Genomic DNA, 21,854 nt, shown 5'->3' on the forward strand with positions numbered 1-21,854 from the left:
GGAGGGGGGGGAGGGAGGGAGAGGAGAGGAGGGGGGGAGGGAGAGGAGAGGGGGGGGAGGGAGGGAGAGGAGAGGGGGGGAGGGAGGGAGAGGAGAGGGGGGGAGGGAGGGAGAGGAGGGGGGGGAGGGAGGGAGAGGAGAGGGGGGGAGGGAGAGGAGAGAGGGGGAGGGAGAGGAGAGGGGGAGGGAGGGAGAGAGCTAAGGTGAGTCCGGCTGGGCCTCACGCGCTAGGCCGCGCACTGGCTGGCCCTGAGGCACTGATCTGCGGAGGTGGAGGGAGGGAGAGGAGAGGGGGGGAGGGAGGGAGAGGAGAGGGGGGGGAGGGAGGGAGAGAAGAGTGGGGGAGGGAGGGAGAGGAGGGGGGGAGGGAGGGAGAGGAGAGGGGGAGGGAGGGAGAGGAGGGGGGAGGGAGAGGAGGGGGGTGGAGGGAGGGAGAGGGGAGGGGGGAGGGAGGGAGAGGAGAGGGGGGATGGAGGGAGAGGAGAGAGGGAGGGAGAGGAGAGAGGGAGGGAGAGGAGAGAGGGAGGGAGAGGAGAGGGGGAGGGAGGGAGAGGAGAGGGAGGGAGAGGAGAGGGGGAGGGAGAGGAGAGGGGGAGGGAGGGAGAGGAGAGGGGGAGGAAGGGAGAGGGGGAGGGAGGGAGAGGAGAGGGAGGGGGGAGGGAGGGGGAGGAGAGGGGGAGGGAGGGAGAGGAGAGGGGGAGGGAGGGAGAGGAGAGGGGGAGGGAGAGTGAGGAGAGGGGCAGGGAGGGAGAGGGGAGGGAGGGAAAGAGTGAGGGGGTGGGACAGGGAGGGAGAGCTCGCCTTCTTCCTTCCTTCCTTCCTTCGCAGGGGTCGATCGGGCCAGGCCTGAGGCGCTCCTTCCCCCCTTCTCTCTCCAGGCTAATCCTGAACTAAATCCACCAGTCTCTCTCTCTCTCTTCCCCCCCCCGTCTCTCTCTTCTCCCCCCAGTCGCTCTCTTCTCCCCCCAGTCTCTCTCTCTCTCTCTTCCAACAACAACATGCCCTCAAAAAACCCTCAGCACCGCCGGGCACTCCAGCTAGTAACTAATATATGAGCACACTTTTTTTTTATTGCCCCTATAATTTTTCTCCCGGGTTGCTCACAACAGTGTCCAGGAGATTAATTTTGAATTCCTGGAGGCTCCAAGACCATCGTTAAGGGTTGGAGACCTTACAGCGCACTGTTGGGGAAGTGTAGACAGGGACTTCACTCTCCCTTTTCAAATTTCATTACTAATTGATTGTCTTATAATTAAATACTGTCCCACAATTAAGTCAAAGCACTACCACCCATTCAGACTCTGTACAGTAACTAGGTCATGTCTGATGAACGGATGCTGGGCTTATGCCAGATGAACTCTTTTATGTATGATTGGTGCAACATGAGCTTTCTCATCTCGTCACCCCACCCACCATATATAGCCTTCTAAATGAGGACTGCATAGGTGATGACAGGTCTACTGTGCTAACAACCAGTATTACCTTTGTTGATAGATCGATAAATAGTGATAGGAGGGGGAATATTATCTTAATTGCAGCTACTAATTACTCACCAACTTCATGTATCAGGTGACAATAGACAGGCGAGTATGATTGTAGAAATGTTCCCTTTCATGTAAATGATGAGAGAATGCTGTCCTTTCACCTTGGGGAGAAGGTTGAGATGCAGCCCAAACTGAAGAGGTGGGGGCCTAAATGGGGCACTGGATGATGCATTCAGTTGGAACCTTGTTGACTCACCTCTGGAGCACCTTCTACTCCAACCCAAGCAGAATAATTTTCTCTTTCTTTGAGGGTCTTCCGCTCTCTCAAAGGTGTCTCCATCTCTGTGCTGGTTGTTAATGGTCCTAAATTCATCCACCCTGACCTGGAGCCTTGTTAGACAGAAGCATGGGTCTTAGAACCAGCCTTATAGTGTTATAGCCCTACCTCTGAGCTGTACTTCCGTCTAGCGAGCTAAATAACCCCTAAAATGCAATTAACATTCCACTGAAATCCTTGTTTTTAAAATATAATTTAGTTGTTTCCCCCACTTACATTGCGATGTTGAGGTGCCCATTGCTAAGGTTCTCAATGAGTGTTCATCATTAACAAAGCAAACACCAGACCTCACGCGAAGACCCCACCCTCTGCCCCTGCCCATCCCCAAAAAGACATGGTCACCTTAATCTCACACACACTGTACCACCAGGCAGTCATTCATTTTTTTATCCTTTGGTGCTGCAGCTTCAATCATAGAGACCAGAACGTCAATTGGAAACAAAGACGCTGGCAAGAGATTGTGACAGGGCACACACAACGTGCATGTACACTTCGCACACAGGGACATGTTGCTCTTCGGGCATGCTCATTTTGCCTTCTGAGGTGGCCTGAACTGGGCCAACATCAGTGATAAAGCAGAAGCAGCACAAGTTGGGCCCTGTTCTATGTTCATTGATAGATGTATGTGCACAGGTGCGCTGAATAAGTGAAGCACAGGAGTGCTCCCCCTGATGGTGCAGTTGGTAAGTGTGCTTCCTACTGTGGTACTGAGCCACACAATCCAGGATGGTCCTGGGTTCGGTCAATGGTTTGCGCTGACCTCACGTTAGTGCAGCAGCAGGTGTACCACATTTGGGCTCAGCACCCCTGGACAAGGAAGAGGAAAAGTCAGGCAGGATTCCTACTGCTCAGCATAATTCAATAACTCCTGTTGGAAAGTTGGAGTGTGTGGAGTTTGTGTGAGGTCAGGATTGGGCTAGATTGTGATGGTCACCCTCCATATGGTCAAACAGCCTGCTAGGCTCACACGTGGCCATTTGGGCGAGGTAATGAAGGTTACCCACAGCCCATGGAACTGTATCCCAGGAAGAGCCAGCACCATCGGGGGGGAGGGGAGGGGGAGAAAATTCAAAGGAAAAGAGAATTAGAAGCAAACGCTGTTACAGGTTTTATAAATTAGAGGTCACAATAGGAACGCAAGCACAGAGATCAATACGCCTTACACGAGCTACAGAAAATCGCACACGCCACTCTGCCCGGACTCTCGTTATGCGCTCCTAGCTTGCAAAGCCCTGTGCCAGGATCTAGAATCCATAATAATTCCTGTTCTGTTGTCAGCAAAGAGTGTATGTCAATGTAAACCTAGCTGTTAGCTGCAGGATAATGGCATGGGCCTAGAAGTCAGCCCCCACTGAGAGGCAGCGATACTCCTTTTCTACTTTGTTTTTGCCAGGGTGAGGCCAAGTCATTTCAGCACGTGTACGCACACACACGTGTATATACATAGACACACACAAACACATATGTATATACACACAGACAAACATGGACACAAACAAACAAGCACGCATACATACAAACACGTACACGCAAAAACACATGTACACACAAACACAAGCGTCCAGGCACACACACATACACTCCTGCATACTCACATTAATGCACATACACGCTCACACTCTCTCTACTAGCTAACATCCTTGGAGCTGTATTTGCAACAAGAGACTTTTATGCTGAGCAATTTGCCTATGAAGCCTAAAGTTGTCCTGTGGCTGTGACAGTCGAGAAGTGAAGGCCTCCCAGTTAAACCCCACAAGACTATCCTGCTTGATTTTACAATGTTTTGTCTTCCTGAATGAGCCTGAGGTCGTCAAGAGGTCACAAAGGTTAGGGAGGGTCAAGGGCTTTCTCCAGACGGGGACCATTTTTCACATGACCTTGATGCAGCTGAATAGGGACCCCCAGACAGACCTGCTTCGTGGCTGACAGGGCCTGGCTGGCACACTAGAAACAGTGATCTCCTGGGCATTCTGGCATTTTCAGTCCAGCAGGATCCTGTAATACACCCAGCCCCTGGAGTATGTTTTCGAGTGACACTTTGAATCCTAAAACAACATTTTTTTTTGCACCCACAAGCTAAAATATTTCAAAGTCACTCAGCATTTCTGTTTAACCCCTTAACCTGCACAGATTTCCCACAAAATGGACTGTAACTGCTCTCACTGCGCAAACCTTTTCTCAATATTGTATCATAGGGGCCCAACAAACCTTTAATCACAACCCTCCCAGCTTATTATACCGAGGTCACTCTGCTCAAATTCTTAACCAGCACTCTCCAGACTTATAGACAGAAATGTAATTTTTACTCTTAACCTCTAATAAACTACAATGATTCTATTTTTTAATAAGATTTAATTTCTGGGAAAGGTCCAGGCTTTTTTGGCCTAGAAATTCTTATGTGAAAACAAGCTGGGGACTCTGAAACTCCCCTTTAAGAACAAAAAGGGCCAATGTCTGTTTTTCTCTGCACTTAACAAACAGCGAATTAAATTGCAAAACGCATCTGTAGTGTCCAAGAACAATTTAGTTTCACTGAAAATACCATCAGGTTGTCCAAAAAAAAGAATAAAATGAAAACTGCACTTGCTGGAAATCTGAAGTGATACCAGAAGTTGCTGGAAATGAACCACAGATCCATCAGCATCTGAAAAAAGAGAAAGGTCGATATGAACAGAAAGTCTGAAGCCGGGTGTCCACTTGAAGTGTTAACCTGTCTACTCTCTTATGATGCTGATAGGCCTGGTCTGTATTTCTGGCATTTTCTGCCAAGAAAAAAATTTGCAAGAGTTGCATAAACTTGGTCTGTATTTCCTTAAGTTTAGACGGTTGAAGGGCAATCTAATTGAGGTGTTTAAAATGATAAAATAATTTTATAGAGTAGATACAGAGACACTAAGTTTCCTTTGCTAGGGGAATGCAGACCAAGGGGCCACAATCTTAAAATTCAAGCTCAGCCATTTAGGAGTAAAATTAGGAAGCACTTTTTCACACAAAGTTTAGTGGAAATCTGGAACTCTCTCCCTCAAAAAGCTATAGACGCTGGTGGACAGCTCAGGCATCTACTGTTTCCTTTTGGAGAAATGCCTTTCTTAATGATATATTTAGCACACATCATATATTTTAATCGCGCTGAAATTCTTTTTTTTTATATACAAAGGTGACCATCTGAGTTTTTTATACCGCAGTTTTATTTTATTACAAAATTCCTGGACCCTTTGCATTTAATGTGCTTGGCACCAAAGGCTGTAAAGTGCCAGTTTGGTTCGGTATTCTTTAAAAAAAAATCAGCTAGAAATGCCATCAAGCCTTTAAAGGAGGTAGCGGACATTTCAGATACCATGTTCTAAATGGCCAGCAGACAAGAATATTGTCCTCTTTCTTTGGTGCCGGCCCTAAGTGAAGACATCTGCCAACTGTGCTCTCCGTATTTTATACCTAATGTGTTTTATAATAGTTTTTTTTCTTTCTCTCCCCGAGATTATTTAAAAATGTGATAGAAACCATCTGTTTCTCGGAAACTCAAACCGTCCTTCACGACTGATAGATCTACCCTTTCCCTGGTACAACAACCTCCAGTTAAATCTAATCAGGATTCCCTAGGCAACACGACTGTAAAAAATCGAGCTTCAATATCCCTCTCTTACTTCAGTTTACATGTATTTTTGGGGGGATTTTGTAATCAGGGTGATATCCTGTCAATTATTTTCTGTAGGAAGTGCAAACAAATATGATTTCAAATTTCCTTGAATATAGGAGATTGAGGGGTGATCTGATCGGGGTGTTTAAAATGTTAAAAGGGTTGGATAGGATAAATACAGAGAAATTATTTCCTTTGGTGGGGGAATCGAGAACAAAGGGACATAATCTTAAAATTAGAGCTTGGCCATTCAGGAAGAAATCAGGAAGCACTTTTTCTACACAAAGGGTAGTAGAAATTTGGAACTCTCTCCCCCAAAAGGCTAGGACAATTGGAGCTTTCAAGACTGAGATTGATAGATTTTTGTTAGGTAAGTGTATCAAGAGATTATGTAGCAAAGGGGGGTAAATGGAGTTGAGGTGCCGATCAGCTACGATCTAATTGAATGATGGAACAGGCCCGAGGGGCTGAATGGCCTACTCCTGTTCCTATGTTACTAAATTTAACTAAAATGATGGAGGGAAGCAAGAGTTCTGGCAGTTTTTCCTCTCAAGAACTCAACCCCCACAAACAGGCTTTCTCACAGAGAGCATCACTTTCCACTGAGCCAGATTTCCTGTCCGATCTTATCAGGCACCTTATTTCAAACTTATATAGAACCTTGGTTAGACCACACTTAGAGTACTGTGCACAGTTCTGGTCTCCATATTACAAAAAGGATATAGAAGCACTGGAGAAAGTGCAAAAAAGATTTACAAGGATGATACCAGAACTGAGAGGTTATAACTATTTACTTTCTCTAGAAACAAGACTGAGAGGTGATCTGATAGAGATCTTTAAAATTATGAAGTGGTTCGATAAGTTAGATGTACAGAAGATGTTACTGCTTGTGGGAGCTTCCAAAACTGGGGCCATAAATGTATCAGTGAATAGGGAGAATGTGGAACTCGGTACTACAGGCAAATAGATGCATTTAAGGGGAAGCTAGAGAGAAGCTAAATAATTACATGAGGGTAAAAGAATAAAAGGATATATTGATAGAGCGAGATTAAGTAAATAGAGTGGGAGGAGGCTCGTGTGGAGCATAAACACCGGCATAGACCTGTTGGGCCAAATGGCCTGTTTCTGTGCTGTAAATTCTATGTATTTTCACAGATTTTCATATATTTCATACTCTCACTTTCTCAACTTCATACAACTACTGCAGAACAAGTAATAGCTCCCTCTAGGTTCCAATTTCTGCATTTTCCTCCCTCAATCTGTGTCTGAATTCTTCCCCCCTCCCCCAACAGTCTCTTTTTGACTACATTCTCCAGGATACTTGGATGAGGATTCTTTGCAGATTCTCAGTATCCAGGGAAACCTCGACTGACCCAGCCTTGTCCTGCCTTATTGTGCTCGTCTGCCGACCCTCCCTGCGATATGTGCATTCATTAAAATAATAGACTCCTGCTCTCTTTTTATCACTTCCCCACTGGTGAAAGTAAGGAGGAGGCATGGAGGGAAGAGAGTGCCTCTTCCCATTAGAAGCAGACTAACTGTCCGCCCTTTTGTCTGACTTGAGGAGACAACTCTATTCAGTGCTTAATTATAAAAAAATCAATCCTGAGGTGATATTTGTTTGCCAGAGTTACACCATCTCTGCCAACAGATTCTTTCCCCCCAACCCTTGTTGTTCCCAGATCACACCTCACTACCAACAGACACTAAATGAAAAGTAAAGAAACTATCCGAATATTTCTCAATCCATAGAGAATTGAAGAAAATGCGGTCTTCAGTCTCTGCTATCAGTCTGCTGGCAGTACTTTTTTTTCTCTATTCCTCCCCTCCCTTCTTGTTTTCTCCCTTCTGTAAAAGTGCTGACTGTGATTCTTCTCGGACTCTCTGGTAGGGCACCCAAGTGCCCATTCCCCGTGCATGAGCCTGGACGGTGACTGTTGCAGGCTGTTTCAGGCCTATGTTGAGTTAGCTGCTCTCAGTCATGGCAGAAGTATGGGTGCTATAGGGGTGTTCTAGACCAAGAACGAGAGATACAGGTGGGCTTTCCATTCCCGTTCACCATCCATGTGGATGCTTGTCGGTGTTGGGTGAGCTCAGGCTGTGGCTTGACTTTGATGACCCTCATGGTTGAATATTTCGCCTTCTCTCAAGGCCACTTGGAAAGGTTACCACAGGGGAGCCATGGCTGTAGAACTGTACCCCAGCACGAATCATCGCTTTCAAGAGAGATGGAGAGAAAACTAGGAGAAGGGGGATGTCGGGGGTTTGGGAAGATAAAAGATAAAAATAGAGGATGGTTCAGTGTGCATTGTGATGACATTGTGCTTGACAGGCTGGACTGTGAGCAGCACCAATTAATTCAAACATTTCATTTTTTGTATACCTCAGGATAAAAGTGGAATATTCCAATTTTCCTGAAAAACTGCCTTTTGGTGGGAGGGCTAAGAATCTTTAAATTAGTCCTTAAACTCCATGCAACTTCAATAGGTCACATCTGCCCACATGCCCTGTCTAGGTCTGCTGAAGCCTCGGGCTGCGTGACTCGCAAAGGGACCATTTAGAAGAAAGCTGAGAGCTCCTTTGCCTCCCCTCATCTTTACTGATTATTTATTTCGTCCCATTTCAAATCTTCAGGGTCTTTATTCATCAGTTGCTCAAGCCCCATGGGGAGAGACCCTAGAGACCCCCCTCCCCTCCATTCACATCCCCCTCATTACCAGCGGGCTTCTCCAAATGTACCAGCTATTTAAAAATTGGCACAGCGGGGGACACCGCGATTATAATATTCTGATAATCATTTAGGAAATTAGCATAATTATCAATCAATCAATCACAATGCATTAACAATTCATCCCCTTAAGTTACTAAGTCACTTTCAAGGGCCTGCAGCATAACATTCCATTTTCTGAATGTATGAATCTGTACAGAAAGGACCGTAAGCCTGAGGTGGTGAAGTGTTTCACTGTTTTCATACTGCTCTGTTTTATCCCACTGGGTGACTTTCAATCCCAACAGAAGGTGCTGAAGAATCAAAGGGTTTGCAATACACTTCCTGAAGAAAAATCATTTTAACCAGTTCAAAAGACAGCTTTTTTCGTTATTTATTTCTGTTCCTTAATCTTCTATCTGCATCTTACAGCACTTATTTATTCACTTCATTACCCCCCCCTCCCCCTCGAAGGAACTGACTGGTACTGGGTCCACGTCCACAGATGTTGCTCTCCTGCATCTTCCTCAGGCAACCATTCTTCATGTGTGAGTACTGGAAGGCTATTCAACCATGGTGGGGGGGTGGGGGTATCAGAGTCGAATCTGACCCCTGCTCTCACCTGATGTCCACACCCACGTGCTTTCTGACGTGCTTGGCCATCAGGAGCGGGAGTCCAGGCTGACAACCCCACTTCCTCTCCCAGGGGCACTGAGCTCAGTTGTGGCACTCCAACTTGCTGTCCTAGCTGCGATCAGCCATCAGTCAACTCAGTAGAAACCAGGGATGAGACCTGAGATCTTCTTGGTCCATGTGGCTCAGGACCCCATCAGATGGTGCATTTGCCAAATTGAGCCACAGAGGCAGGGGATTCAAGTGGGAAAGTGGGGCATCTGGCTCATAGGGGCCTACCCTGGACACAGACAGTAAATGCCATCACCAGAAGAGACGGGCTGCACAGACTCTATCACTGGAATAATGGGACAGCCTAGGCCACGTAGGGCCCATCATCAAGACTTTCACTGCAATTTCTTAAGTATCCCCATTACACCCACCCAGTTGAGCCAGAAGGAAAAGGCGATTTTATATTGTGCAGCACAATAATCCTTAATGCCTTGGTCTTGCCATCCCCTGCCGTACAGGCCTCACACCACCGGTGACACTACCAAAGATAAATGTCCTAGTTTCGCTGATACCAGCGAGTGAGAAGACCCAGTTAAAAAAGAACAGGTCTCCCCAGCCACCATCCTTAGATAATGTGGCAAGTTTATCTTTGACGTTTCCCATCAGCTGCGCTGGGAGCCAGCAGCAGTGGTGCTTAAATCAGCATGTGTTCCTAAACACTTATTATCCCTTGCCTACATCTCTAGGGGAACTATAACCATGCACTTTAGAAGGGCCACACCATTAACACAGACTTATATTATTTAAATAAAGGAAGATGAATAATCTACAAAGTTGTACATTCTCTTAAAAAAGTCACCGAGAATAACCTGAGCAGCCAATGTATTTCCTACCATTTAAGAAAGCTGTGTGGACTGTGATATCCTCCCAATCTGCTGGCCCTCCTATACCCCATTAAGTGTCCCTAAAGCCTCCTCGCTTATATCTTTTTATTACAAGTCTCTCAACCTCTTCTCGAGGGTGATAGGGCAGAGAGGAGTAATAGAGGAGATAGATAGATAACGGAGGAGATAATCTCCCACAGATGTTTTTCTTCAGTAGCCCCCGGGCTCTCTCCTCTGAGTAAACAGAGACTAAATGGAAATTGTTCTGCCAGAGCAGTCCCGGAGGTCTGTTGTCACCACGCTTGGAAAAAGTAATCCATTCAGGCTCTTCATGTTGAGCCCGAACTGGGGCAGTGTGTGCATGTTTGTTGCGAATCCCCAGGTCTACAATATCGATAAAAAGCAATTATAATGCAATATGGCATTCTGTAAATCATAAAAAATTACACTTGTTCGGCTGTAACTTGACTGGGGTCCAAATTGTAAAATTGTTTATGGAAAGTAAATTAAAACTAAGCGACGCGTGTCACACAATTTACCTGGAAGGGAAGTTCAGAGGGCACTCTGATGGGGCATTTCAACTCCGAGGTTTGTTTACGAAGGGTTTACATGCAAAACAACCAGCAGAATTTTGACTATAAGAGCTATAGAGATTGTCTTATTTAACTGTTTTCTCTACTAAAGTTGCTGACTCCTTGCTGAGGTTCTGCATGAGCATCGGCAGTGAATGTGAGTAGTCTATTCAAACGTAGCAGGCATCACTACTGAGTACAATCCTGCCCTTATCAGACATCTACATGAGACGTTAAACTGAGGCATCACCTGCCCACTCAGGTGGATGTAAAAGATCCTATGGTACTATTCGAAGAAGAGCAGGCAAGTTCTCCCGGTGTCCTGGCCAACATTTATCCCTCAATCAACACCTAAAAACGGATTATCTGGTCATTTATTTCATTGCCGTTTGTGGGAGCTTGCTGTGCGCAAATTAGCCACATTTCCTACGTTACAACAGTGACTACACTTCAAAAAGTATTTATTGGCTGTAAAGCGCTTTGGGATGTCCTGAGATTGTGAAAGGCACTATATAAATGCAAGTTCATTCTTTACCTCACACTCCTATTTCTTCTGTGTTCTCTCTCCTTTTAACTGGTAACTTGATTATATACTCAGAAGTCTTCCACTTCTGTCTATTGTTTTAGGGTGCTGGCAGAAAGAAATCCGTGAGGAGTAGTTGTACTGAGGTTGGAATAATTCCCTTCAGACAGCAGAAGTGCCAATTCAGCTACTTCAATCAACACCGGAGTTATGTTATTTTAAATGTGTTTGATCATTCATTGAGTGCTGCGTTACACTGTGTGGGGAGGCATGTCCGGAGCCAAAGAGGAAAACGCAAGAACATTGGGAAAAAAGCTCCTTAATTTCCTCAATGGTTTGCTGGACTCCCACCACTAACAGGAGTCTGGTGGAACCTACCAGAAAATAGCAGAGACCTGGTTACGGCAGCTAACTGCCGACTTCGGGAGATCTGGTCAGCCTTGTAAAGGGCAGAATCTCCGCCTGTCCCTTACAAGTCCAAGGATGCCAAGGGGGAAGAGCAAGGAGCGGGAACGCCATAGACCGGGAGCTCGAACTTCCTCAAAGCAAAAGGGACCTGGTGTTACACCGGAGGCTGGCACACCGAGAGAGATGAGGCGTACTGCCCTGCAGAAGGGCACAACTGGGCCCCAACAAGGGGATGGGGGGGGGGGGGTTCCAGGACAGGGAAATGGCCTGGCTCACCAAAGAACGGGTTGATTTTTTTTTTAAACTGGACTGTTGCCCTTATAAAAGGGCCTGGGGAAGGGCAGGGGTGGTTCAGTGGGCTCTTGGACACTCTCACCCAATGACAGGCAGGCATTGTATTTTCTGACCACGTGTGACAGCCGGGCACCAGAGATGAACCCATAATAGCACTTCCTCCCATGTAAACGAGGTGCCCTCACATTGACCCCGTGAACTCCAATGAGATCAGCGCTGGCAGAAGCAACACAAGTGTAACCGTCAGAATTGTGACCCATGGATTTTGGGGTCTGCACTGTCCTCCAGTTTGTTACTGTCTGTTTGCTGGTGTTCACAAAATAATGAAAATGGTAACAACCTATAAGCTGTGGTCCCACTCGATATTCTTGGATACAGACATGTGATGGGAGAAAAGGAGAAGATAGGAGGAGGCACGTCTGTGTTGGTTATCAGTTTCCTTTTTATAAATATGTTTAGTAACATCCCCAATGCCTCGGTGTGTCAGTGTGCTGCCGAGTAAGGTACTGAATCCTGCTGACTATGAAGGTGCTAGATTTTATCCTCAGTTAGGTGGTCTCAGCCAGGTTGCTGGTCGGAATGCTTCAATTGGCCTCAATGTCCCATGGACATGTTCAGGGTTCCTGCTTCTCATTGCTATCCAGTATCTCTGCTGGAAAACACGCAAGCATGGATGTCAGAGGGCAGGATTGGATTAACGACAATTGAATAGCCTGCTGACTCGCACACCAGGAGAATGGCTAATTGGAGGGTGGCATCTGTGGAATTATACCTCAGCAAGGGATAGCATCTTCAGGAGACGAGAAAGAGCTCACATTTATATAGCACCTTATCATAATCTCAGCACCTCCCCAAAGAACTATGCTAATGAATTACTTTCAAAGTGCTTGATGAGACAGTGTAGAGGATGCTTCACACTGACTCTAATCCATTGTACCTGACCTGGGAGAAAGAATGAATAAAAAAAAATCTAACCCATTGAACCCACCCTGGGAGTGTTTGATGGTACAGTGCAGAGGGAGCTTTACTGTCTCTAACCCATTGTACCTGACCTGGGAGTGTTTGATGGGACAGTGTAGAAGGTGCTTTACTATCTCTAACCCATTGTACCTGACCTGGAAGTGCTTGATGCTGACACTGGGTGCTCAAAATGGAAAGTTTTGCACTAATGTCCCTCACCTTGATGAGCACGAGACTGACAGAAAAAAGCTTCAAGCAAAACAAAGGCTGAGGGATTCTAAGTCATGAATACCCAAGGTACAGTACAATTCAAAACATTTCACATTCCTTCTACTCGCTTGGCGAGGTTGGAAAATCTTATTGAACATGCTGAATGAGGACCAAAGCACCCTGAAAGCTTCAACAAAGGATGAGCAGAGAGAGAAATGTGAGCATATGCCACTGCACTGCGTATGGGGTTCCTAATCCTTACTACATTACAGTGCTATTCAAGGAAGGAAGAGCCCGATTGGCAGAGAATTATGCTCGAACCCATGACCTCTGCTTTTTTCATCTAAAAAGAAAACGTAACCTGACCCCTCTCCCGGATCAGTAGACATGACTGGAGTGAAAGCTTATGACAGGTTTGAGTTAACACTCGGCAGATTGGCATCAAAACAGACCCTGACGCGCAAAGGGCACAGGCACGCCCTCTCATCTACTCGTGCATGAGGATTGGTCGAAATGATCAGGTAAGGAGATTGATTGACAATGAAAAGCTGGTGAGAGCACCTGGTTCGGAAAGCATGCTAATGGCGCTAAAAGTGAAACGTGATCCTTACCAAATCATGTCCTAATTTATCAAAATGATTTGACCGTTTCCGTACTGATGTAAATGGTTAATGGCCCTTCGGCCTCATCCGGCTAACTGTTACTGCATGATGCGGTACAGATCCAAACGAACCAGAAAGATCCCTGGTCTGTCCTGAGTTATCCAACTCACAGCCAGAGGGTGGGGGAGGTGCGGAACTATAACTGGCCTCAGTACCCCAGGCTTGAGAAGGAGGAGGGGAAAAATCAGCCAGGACTTCTGCTCCTGAATGTCATCTAGTGAACCATGTCCGAACTGCACATCACACGAGAACAGAATTAGGCTCAATGGTGATTTTGCATCAGGATTGAATGGCGCACTCCCATTCGCTGTAGAGACTAAAACAGGACGGCCACTCCAGTGAGATACTAGAGGGCAGCTGGTGCCCTGTGGAATGGGACCCCAGCAAGGCGTCAGTGTTTTAGGGATGAAACGTTAAATCAAGGCCCCTTCTTCTCCCTCAGGTGGACGTAAAAGATCCCACGGCTCTATTTCGAAGAAGAGCAGGGCAGTCCTGTTCAATATTAATCCCTCAATCAACACCACTTTGGTCATTATTACGTTGCTGTTTGTGTGCACAAATTGGCTGCCACGTTTCCTGCATTACAACAGTGGCTTCACTTCAAAAAGTACTTCATTGGTTGTAAAGCGCTTTGGGACATCCTGAAGTCATGAAAGGCACTATATAAATGCAAGTTCTTTCTTTTAGAAGTAGAACAACGGGAGAAAAGTGAAGATAGAAAATCAAAGGAGGAAAATACATAAAATTGATCAGTAATATTAACAGGTGGAGCATCAGCAAATCCTGTCCCCACCATCTGAGATTATTTAAATGGTGCTGACGTTGCTTCGATCCATTGTTTTAAAGTTGTGACGCGTCAACTTGATGGACCTGTTTTGCTAATAGAATGATCAACACACAATGTGAATCAAACTTGAACTCTTCACCTTCCTTACTACCTCCACCCCCTCTCCCCACAGACTGCCTGTAAAATTGCACTGCTGTCCCTCCTTTCATTTATCACCTCGCAAACTCGCTGGACACACTCCTGTGCTACACATTTAACCCTTCGTTGGTATCAGCCCCCTTTAACCTGAGAGAAGAGGCATTCCTACTCATTGGGGGATTCGCTCATTGGTAGGGGCTTCAGGAATGTCACTGATGCCATAGGATCTGCCAGCCTATCAGTAGGCATGGTGACACAGAGCCCAGGAGTGAATCATGTCGCTACTTCTTCAGATGACAACACACTCGCACCCATTGCACCCCAGGTTAAATTTTCGCAGGTGAAGCAACATATAGCAGGGCTGTGCGGCCCAGAGCGAGTGCCACCTCAATTCTAGGAGACTCTCATGGCCACAAAGCTGCCAACCACCTTATAAACTCCAGCCACGCGAGGAATGGGGGGTAGGGGGTATAGTACCAAGAAGCACAAGATTAGGTTGTACAGTACGACACACACAAATTGTTACGAAGGTGGAGCACCACGGTGGCAGGCACTGGAATCATATTTTGAGTCATAAAATATGGTGGTATTTGAGTTGCTGAATGCGCAGTTTCCTTTTACTGAATGGCAGGGCTCCCAGGAGTCCATGGTGCTGCTGATGGCATCCGTCTCGCCAGCCGACATCCCTCCTCGCGCAAGGGCAGGCACAAAGTCTCCGGTGATGCTACTGGCGGTGGCACAGTGTTCGACACTGATGTGTAACTCTGCAAGCCATAAGTGTAAGCTACAGCTTTCCGGCAACAATGGAGTGTGTAGAAAAGGTTGTCTCCATGCTTAGCATGATGCCTCAGTAAAGATGCAGTGGCTGATACCTTGGGCTGGATTTTACCAGCCCTGAGGAGGGGGGTTTGGAGGTGGGACTGCTGGGAAGGTCAAAAAGAATGGGAGCGGGTCCCGAACCCACTCCCAACCCACCTCCAACCAATCTTCCCAGGAGTCGGGTCCCTGATTTGCGCAGAGAACCAACACCTAGTGGTGGGAAGAGGATTATAGCTACTTAACTGCCTGTTAACAGGTAGTTAACAGGCAGTTGAGAGGCATTTCCCAATTTTTTGCCTGCTGCTGTGGGCATCCCGACATTGGGGAACCCTGCCAGGGTAAGTGAGGCATGCTGTGGGTCTGTTGTTATGTTGGTGTTTGGATGACAGCTGCAGAAGTGAAGTGAAGGATGCAATGGTACAATGGTTAGTATCAGAGGTAAGGAGATGTGAAAGTAATTTTTAACGTGGTTAGATGTTTCTGCAGGTGGCAAGCTGTGAAGTGTTTGTGTAGCCTCATCTCATCGGGAGAAGTGACAGATGGCTTCTGCAATCTCAGCTGCAGCTGCCATCTGTTTTATCCTAAGGAGAGAGTAATTGGAGAGCCGACATGCAAGGGCTCACCTGTGTACAGTGATTGTCAGTGTTTGACAGCACCTCAATGCTGTCAAACACTGACAATTCATCTGTCAAACAAGTGTGGTGCATATGCCTTTAAGAAAATTGGCAGACGACGCGTCATCAACTGACGTCATCTGACACCGGCTTTCCCTTAATTTGCTGGCAAGCCTGCAGGGTGGGCTTAACAAGGCCAATCAGTGCAAAATAGCGTCTGTTCGTCAGATGTCGCTGGGGGCGGGACTAGAACCCGGAAGGCTGCAGTCCCACCCCCAACTCGTCTCAGTAAGTAAAATCCAGCCCCTTAGGTCTGTGCCATGCTATGGCCCAATACTAAGTTATGTCTGAAAAGCACAGCGACCACTACTTGTTGCAGAGACAAAGCAATTTTGCTAAATCAAAAACCATTGCTTTAAGAGCAAGCAGCAGTCCTTTAAAGCTGCTGCATCACTGGATTTCTGCCAGCCCAGCCCGTCCCAACTAATTATGCTGCTGGTTAGACTCCCTGTATCTATTTTCATGTGCAAGGAACTTACTAAAATGAGGGGTTAGACTCACAAAATTTGCGGTGACAATATGGTCACATCTGTGGGCATTCCTAATTTTCTCATATTGCAATTTCAAGGCAATAAAATTTTTCTTCTATTATCCACCTTACAATGGGACAGCTAACTTCCAAAATTTACACTCACTGTTCACTCAGATTAACGCAAATAACATTGTATTTCAAGAATTCAGTTGTATATATAAAAGATAAAGGGCACCCAGGAGTGAGTTACATGCTAATATCTAATCGAGGGGCTTGGATGGTTTATATATAGAATAACAGAAACCTGGGAGTGTGTTACGGATAGAATCTAATTGAGGGGCTTGGTGGATGGGTTATATATAGAATAATGGATACCTGGGAGTGAGTTACAGGCTGGGATCTAATCGAGGGGTTTGGCTGGGCTATATATAGAATAATAATGGATACCTGGGAGTGAGTTACAGGCTGGGATCTAATCGAGGGGTTTGGCTGGGTTATATATAGAATAACGGATACCCGGGAATGAGTTACAGGCTGGGATCTAATTGACCGGTTTGGATGGTTTATATATAGAATAACAGATACAAAGGAGTTCTAATCAAGGGGTTTGGATGATGTTATAAACCATGTGTGTGAATTTCAAGTGGTTTATAAACACTATATAAGAACATAGCATTGGAATCAGCCCAAAGATAATGCAAATTTCATAATGATGATTTTGTTCCATTTCTCTAATTTTGCATAATGATTAAATGAATACCGTACTCACTGCAGATCTGAGCTCAAAGTTAAACAGCAGAACTTGGCCTAACTGCCAGATCTTTATGAAAAAGACCCATTGACACTCATGCAGTCATTAGGAAGCCAAAGTTACACAGAGGTCACTAAAAGGTGTTTTCTTTTAACAACTCCAGGACACTAGGTTCCCTGTAAGCACTTGTGGACAACCTCCAAGAATGTGGCCATTTCACTATGGGCTGCCTACAGCATGCAGTGAAATATCACTGGGAGCTCTGCTCCATAAGGGTTCCCATTACCCCTGCTAAATGCTCCATGTCAGCGCTATGCTTATAGGAGTTTCCTCAGACACAAATCCTGCTGCCTTTCTTCCACTCATTCACTGGGAGCAGGTGGGCGTGGGCTGGTCGATTCAAACTCCCCCTGGTGGCTCTTTTGCTAAATGCACCGCCCAGTGTGGAAAGAATAACTTGCATTTATATGGCGCCTTTCACAACCTCAGGACGTCCCAAAGTGCTTTGCAACCAATGAAGTACTCTTGATGTGCAGTCACTGTTGTAATATAGGAAACGTGGCAGCCAATTTGCACACAGCAAGATCTCACAAATAGCAATGAGATAATGACCAGATAATCTGTTTTAGTGATGTTGGTTGAGGGATAAATATTGGCCAGGACACCGGGGAGAACTCCTCGGCTCTTCTTCGAAATAGTGCCATGGGATCTTTTACATCCACCCGAGAGGGCAGGCAGGATCTTGGTTTATCGTTTCATCCGAAAGATGGCATCTCCAACAGTGCAGCGCTCCCTCAATACTGCACTGGAGAGGCCGCCTAGACTTTGTGCTCAAGTTTCTGGAGTGGAACTGAGGGTAACAAACAAAAGCTCTCTGGATTGATTTGCCACCTGTGCTGATTTGGACGGACTCGTAGTACTAGCGGCTTCAGTGACCAGGGGCTGCGAAGGGTTTCTCTTCCTAATCCGTTAGCGCCTGTTAGAAGTGTGAGTGCATGAACGAGGTCAGGATTGGGTGTGACTGACGCCCTCTGTGATCGAACAGACACCCACATTCTAGGCTGACACGTTACCTCCACTTGTCACGAACAGAGCTCTGAAGATTCCCAATTCCAGTACAAATACTGAGGGACTTTTGGTTTTCATCATTGGAATATTTTTATTATAATAAGTTCCTGTTGCACTTTGATCAATATACTCACAGACCCTACCATTCTCATACTGGCTTCTACTTGCAAGTCACACCAAAACTCCATTTGTGAACTCTCCAGGGGTAAATTCAGTGCTCATGTACACCCAGTGGGTTGCTGTGGTTGTCCTGTCTTGGACTCACACTACCTTTGAGTGTTGAACTTACCCTACAGTTTCAACAGTGTAAAAATATGGATCCAAATGTACACCTGATCCAAAGATGGTTTCCGATGGCTCGGTCTATGAATGGGCACTCGTGGACTATTTTACTCCGAGTACACCCTGCCGTCAGGAAGTCTTGCCTGCTGCCCATGCCTTTCAAGAAATGGTGGGCATATTATACTGCCCATGATGTCTCAATATGTGCAGCTAGTGGACGAGGCTCCTCACTCTTCAGCACAATCAGTGCTTCAGTGTCTTACTGAGCAGTACAAACCAGCAAGATCCCATGTTTGATCCCTCCTCTGTGCTGAGTTAGCGAACCTCAGCCAGGGTCTGAGCAGCCCTGCTACAATTCCTCTCAGTTTCCCTGGGTTATGACTGTAATGTAGAATAAACTAACACTCACTCACAGACCCGGCGCCAATGCAATCAACCCCAACGAGGCATCCACGCCTACAGGAGAGGACAGGAAGGGAGAAAGATGGTGAAGAAAAATGATTTAAAATAAGGAGTTATCTGTGGTGTGAAGGAAATGAAACGTCACCCTAGGTTTAATTGTGCCTGTTTTTTGGAAAAAGAAACTTCCAGTTGTGAAGTTGCCGGCGCTTTGTCCCTGAATCAAGTTCAAGCCATCAAATGAAGGAAGTTCTTCGGTCTTTGGAACCTTCTTTGTAACAAGTGTGAGGTAAAATCTGGCATGAGTGATGACGGTGCGGAGGTGCCACCCTGCATCCTGCTGCCATCTCCAACACAAGACAAAAGGTGCCTGCTGAGCCACAGTCGAGCTTAGTGTCAATTCCGATGACTAATGGGAGAAGGGAAGGTAAAAAGTTCAGTGCTGGTTTTACCAGTACGTTCTGGCATAAGGGCATCCAGCGGTCACACACAGGGAATAGGAACAAAAAAAAGGCGCAAGTTGGTTTCAACTCGTCTCAAAAGAATTACAGTACTGTCCCTCCCTCCGTGGGGATATGCTACATTTCCATGTTAACAGGACAATATCGCAATGTTTAGATTGAGGCTTGATAGTGAGAGCTTCAATATCTGCAGCTCTCTTACAGTTACTTATATTTATTCAGATAAAGTGTATCGGGTAGATTTTATGAATTTGCTCTCAGCATGAAACTTTGCACACCCAGAACACTTATTAGTAGGTCAGTCTTAGAGGTAGTGGGAGCCATAGCATTTTCTCTCGACCCAAGTTCCTAATACATGGTCCCAGCCTCCCAGAAGTGTGAATTTACAAGAGCTCCCCTTTTCTGTCCCGCTGAAGAGATAATTCACCAGGGTACAGAAAACAGAACTAGCCAGACACAGGCTGGTGGGTTATTATTTGATGGTCAGTCAACACACAACAAATACAATTAAACAAACCAGAGAATTTCCCCCCGCCCCCAAATCCTCTACTACAGCTGCTAACTTATGCTGGGGAAGAGTCACTGGGGCACTGCTCCTTGCTTGAACAGCCATTCTTCATGTGCAAGTGTCATCAGGCTACTCAACTACATAGGGCATCACAGCCAGGCGCCAATCCTTTCCTTACTTGATGTCTGCACATCCACACTTTCCAGCAGGGGTCACTGGATAGCAGTTTGGGCGAGGGGATCCTTGCCAATGATTATTCTTCCTTGCTCATGGCCTTTGAAGCGGTCTTACTGCCACAAGTTAACTCAACACAGATCAACAACCGAAACTGGGACCTTCCCAGTCTGTATGGCTTAGTTTCACACTGGGCAGTGCAATTAATGACTGGAGTACGGCCTTGTGTTAACTGTGTGAAATGGAGTAGGGTAATTACTTATGTAGATGAGAGTATTGCGTCTTGTTAATTGTGCAGTTTGGAAAGGGCAGTGTCTTATTAGTGATGTAAGCAGCAGGTTAATATCCTGTTAACCGTGTGATTAGCTGTGTGAATTGGAGTGCGGAGAGCCTTATTAATTAGATGGGAGAGGAGCAGGGCGTTATTGATTGCATGGGTTGGAGAACACATCATCTTATTAATTGTTAACTTTCTCCCTGTACGTATATGGTTCTCTGCAAGGTCTGTAGTGCAGACATGCCTTCCCAGACTACACTTGTGTGTTCAGTTTGAGTGTGTGTGAAGCTGCATTATTCACCTGGGCCTTGATGACACTGTTTAAACAGTGAGGTGATTAATATTGATCCCTTTTCTTAGAATACAAACTAAACAGATAAAACAAACTATTCATTACTTCAGTCTTTATCTTGACCTTCATCAGACCTTCAGAACCAGACCTACAAGGGTATGGAAAGTAAATAGAAAATTACGCATATATCTTTCCTTTCACGTCCCTGACAATGGGACTATTTTGCTTCATTTCAAATAGTTTCTCATTATCCTGACCAAGTGCCAGCAGCAAGGAGCTAAAAGAGAGGGCGGGGTGATGAGCAAATAGATAGTAGGCTTTATACAGAATGACCAAGCACTCATGAAGGTTGGTTGAAGGCCGAACTCAGAGTCTGCATGTCTTGGATTTGAATGCCAGCAGGGTTGACTCCATTTTCCATCCCTCTGAAGTGGCCCAGCAAGCCGCTCAATTGTATCAAACCGGTAGAAGGTGGCCCGCCACCACCTTCTCAAGGGCAACTTAGGATGGGCAATAAATGCTGGCCTTGCTAGCGATACCTGCATTCTGAGAATGAATAAAAAAAACTGGAGGAAGGACATTAAGCATTCCAACTAAGGTTTCAGAAGGATCCACTCCCCGCTCTCTCTGGGGAGGAAGGAGTCTTCTACAAAACATCTGAAGTCTTAAAAATTTATATAATGATATCCATATACTTTTAAAATAATGTATATATCATTTTACACTAGCTTTGTCGCATTACCATATATTGCTTCTTTGCTTTTATTCCAGGGCAGGTGAGACCTAGTTCTCCTAGTAAGGGATGGCTGGAATCTCTGAGAGTCTGAGCGCTCAAGAGTCACTTAAGTGCTGGTGTATTGTAAAACCCAAAGTTAGCCAAGAGCTCAGACACATAAGATCCAATATCAGCTCTGCCTGGAAGCAACAATCAACTAAAGAGACCCCGGCATCAATGAGAACCTTTCGTTAACGGTGAAAGTGATACACAAGCACTCAGCACATTATATAAAAAAGAACAGTAACACTAAATGCTATTTCAGATTCTGCGATCTAACTCACTGAGCCGTAAGGCTTTAGTACACTCTGTGTTTTTGTGCCGAGAATCCGACATTAAGGTACTGCTGGTCAAAGTATCTCATTGTCCACCATTAAGAAGCACGAGAGAAGTTATCTCCAGTGCTCGCTGTGCTGCAGATACTTCTAATCTCACAGCGTCATCAAAAAATAGCTCCATATTCTTCATTACTGTAAGTTCTTTTGGCAGCTAAGATTATGGGGTGCGGTCTGTTGATTGACGGTCAGTGGAAACTGTTGATTTTTAACAAACCAAGTAAAACTTAGTTCAATTGAACTGCTCAGTTTGGGCAGAGTGACCAACAGCCTCATTATTAGCCCCAGCATTGCGTTCATACGTAGTCTTCTATTTAATTAATTTATTTCAATGCAACAA

The 21,854-nt window shown here is 45.7% G+C and overlaps 1 protein-coding gene across 3 annotated transcripts in view; it reads right to left on the reverse strand.

Annotated features, from left to right (window-relative positions):
- The window catches only part of prdm16 (PR domain containing 16), a 963,872-nt gene that overhangs the window by 539,510 nt on the left and 402,508 nt on the right, over positions 1 to 21,854 (reverse strand). The gene's annotated exons all lie outside the window — the stretch shown is intronic.

Source organism: Somniosus microcephalus, chromosome 25 (genome assembly GCF_052327205.1).
Source record: "Somniosus microcephalus isolate GS21.2 chromosome 25, FLI_Smic_1.0, whole genome shotgun sequence".
In the NCBI taxonomy this organism is placed as follows: Eukaryota; Metazoa; Chordata; class Chondrichthyes; order Squaliformes; family Somniosidae; genus Somniosus; species Somniosus microcephalus.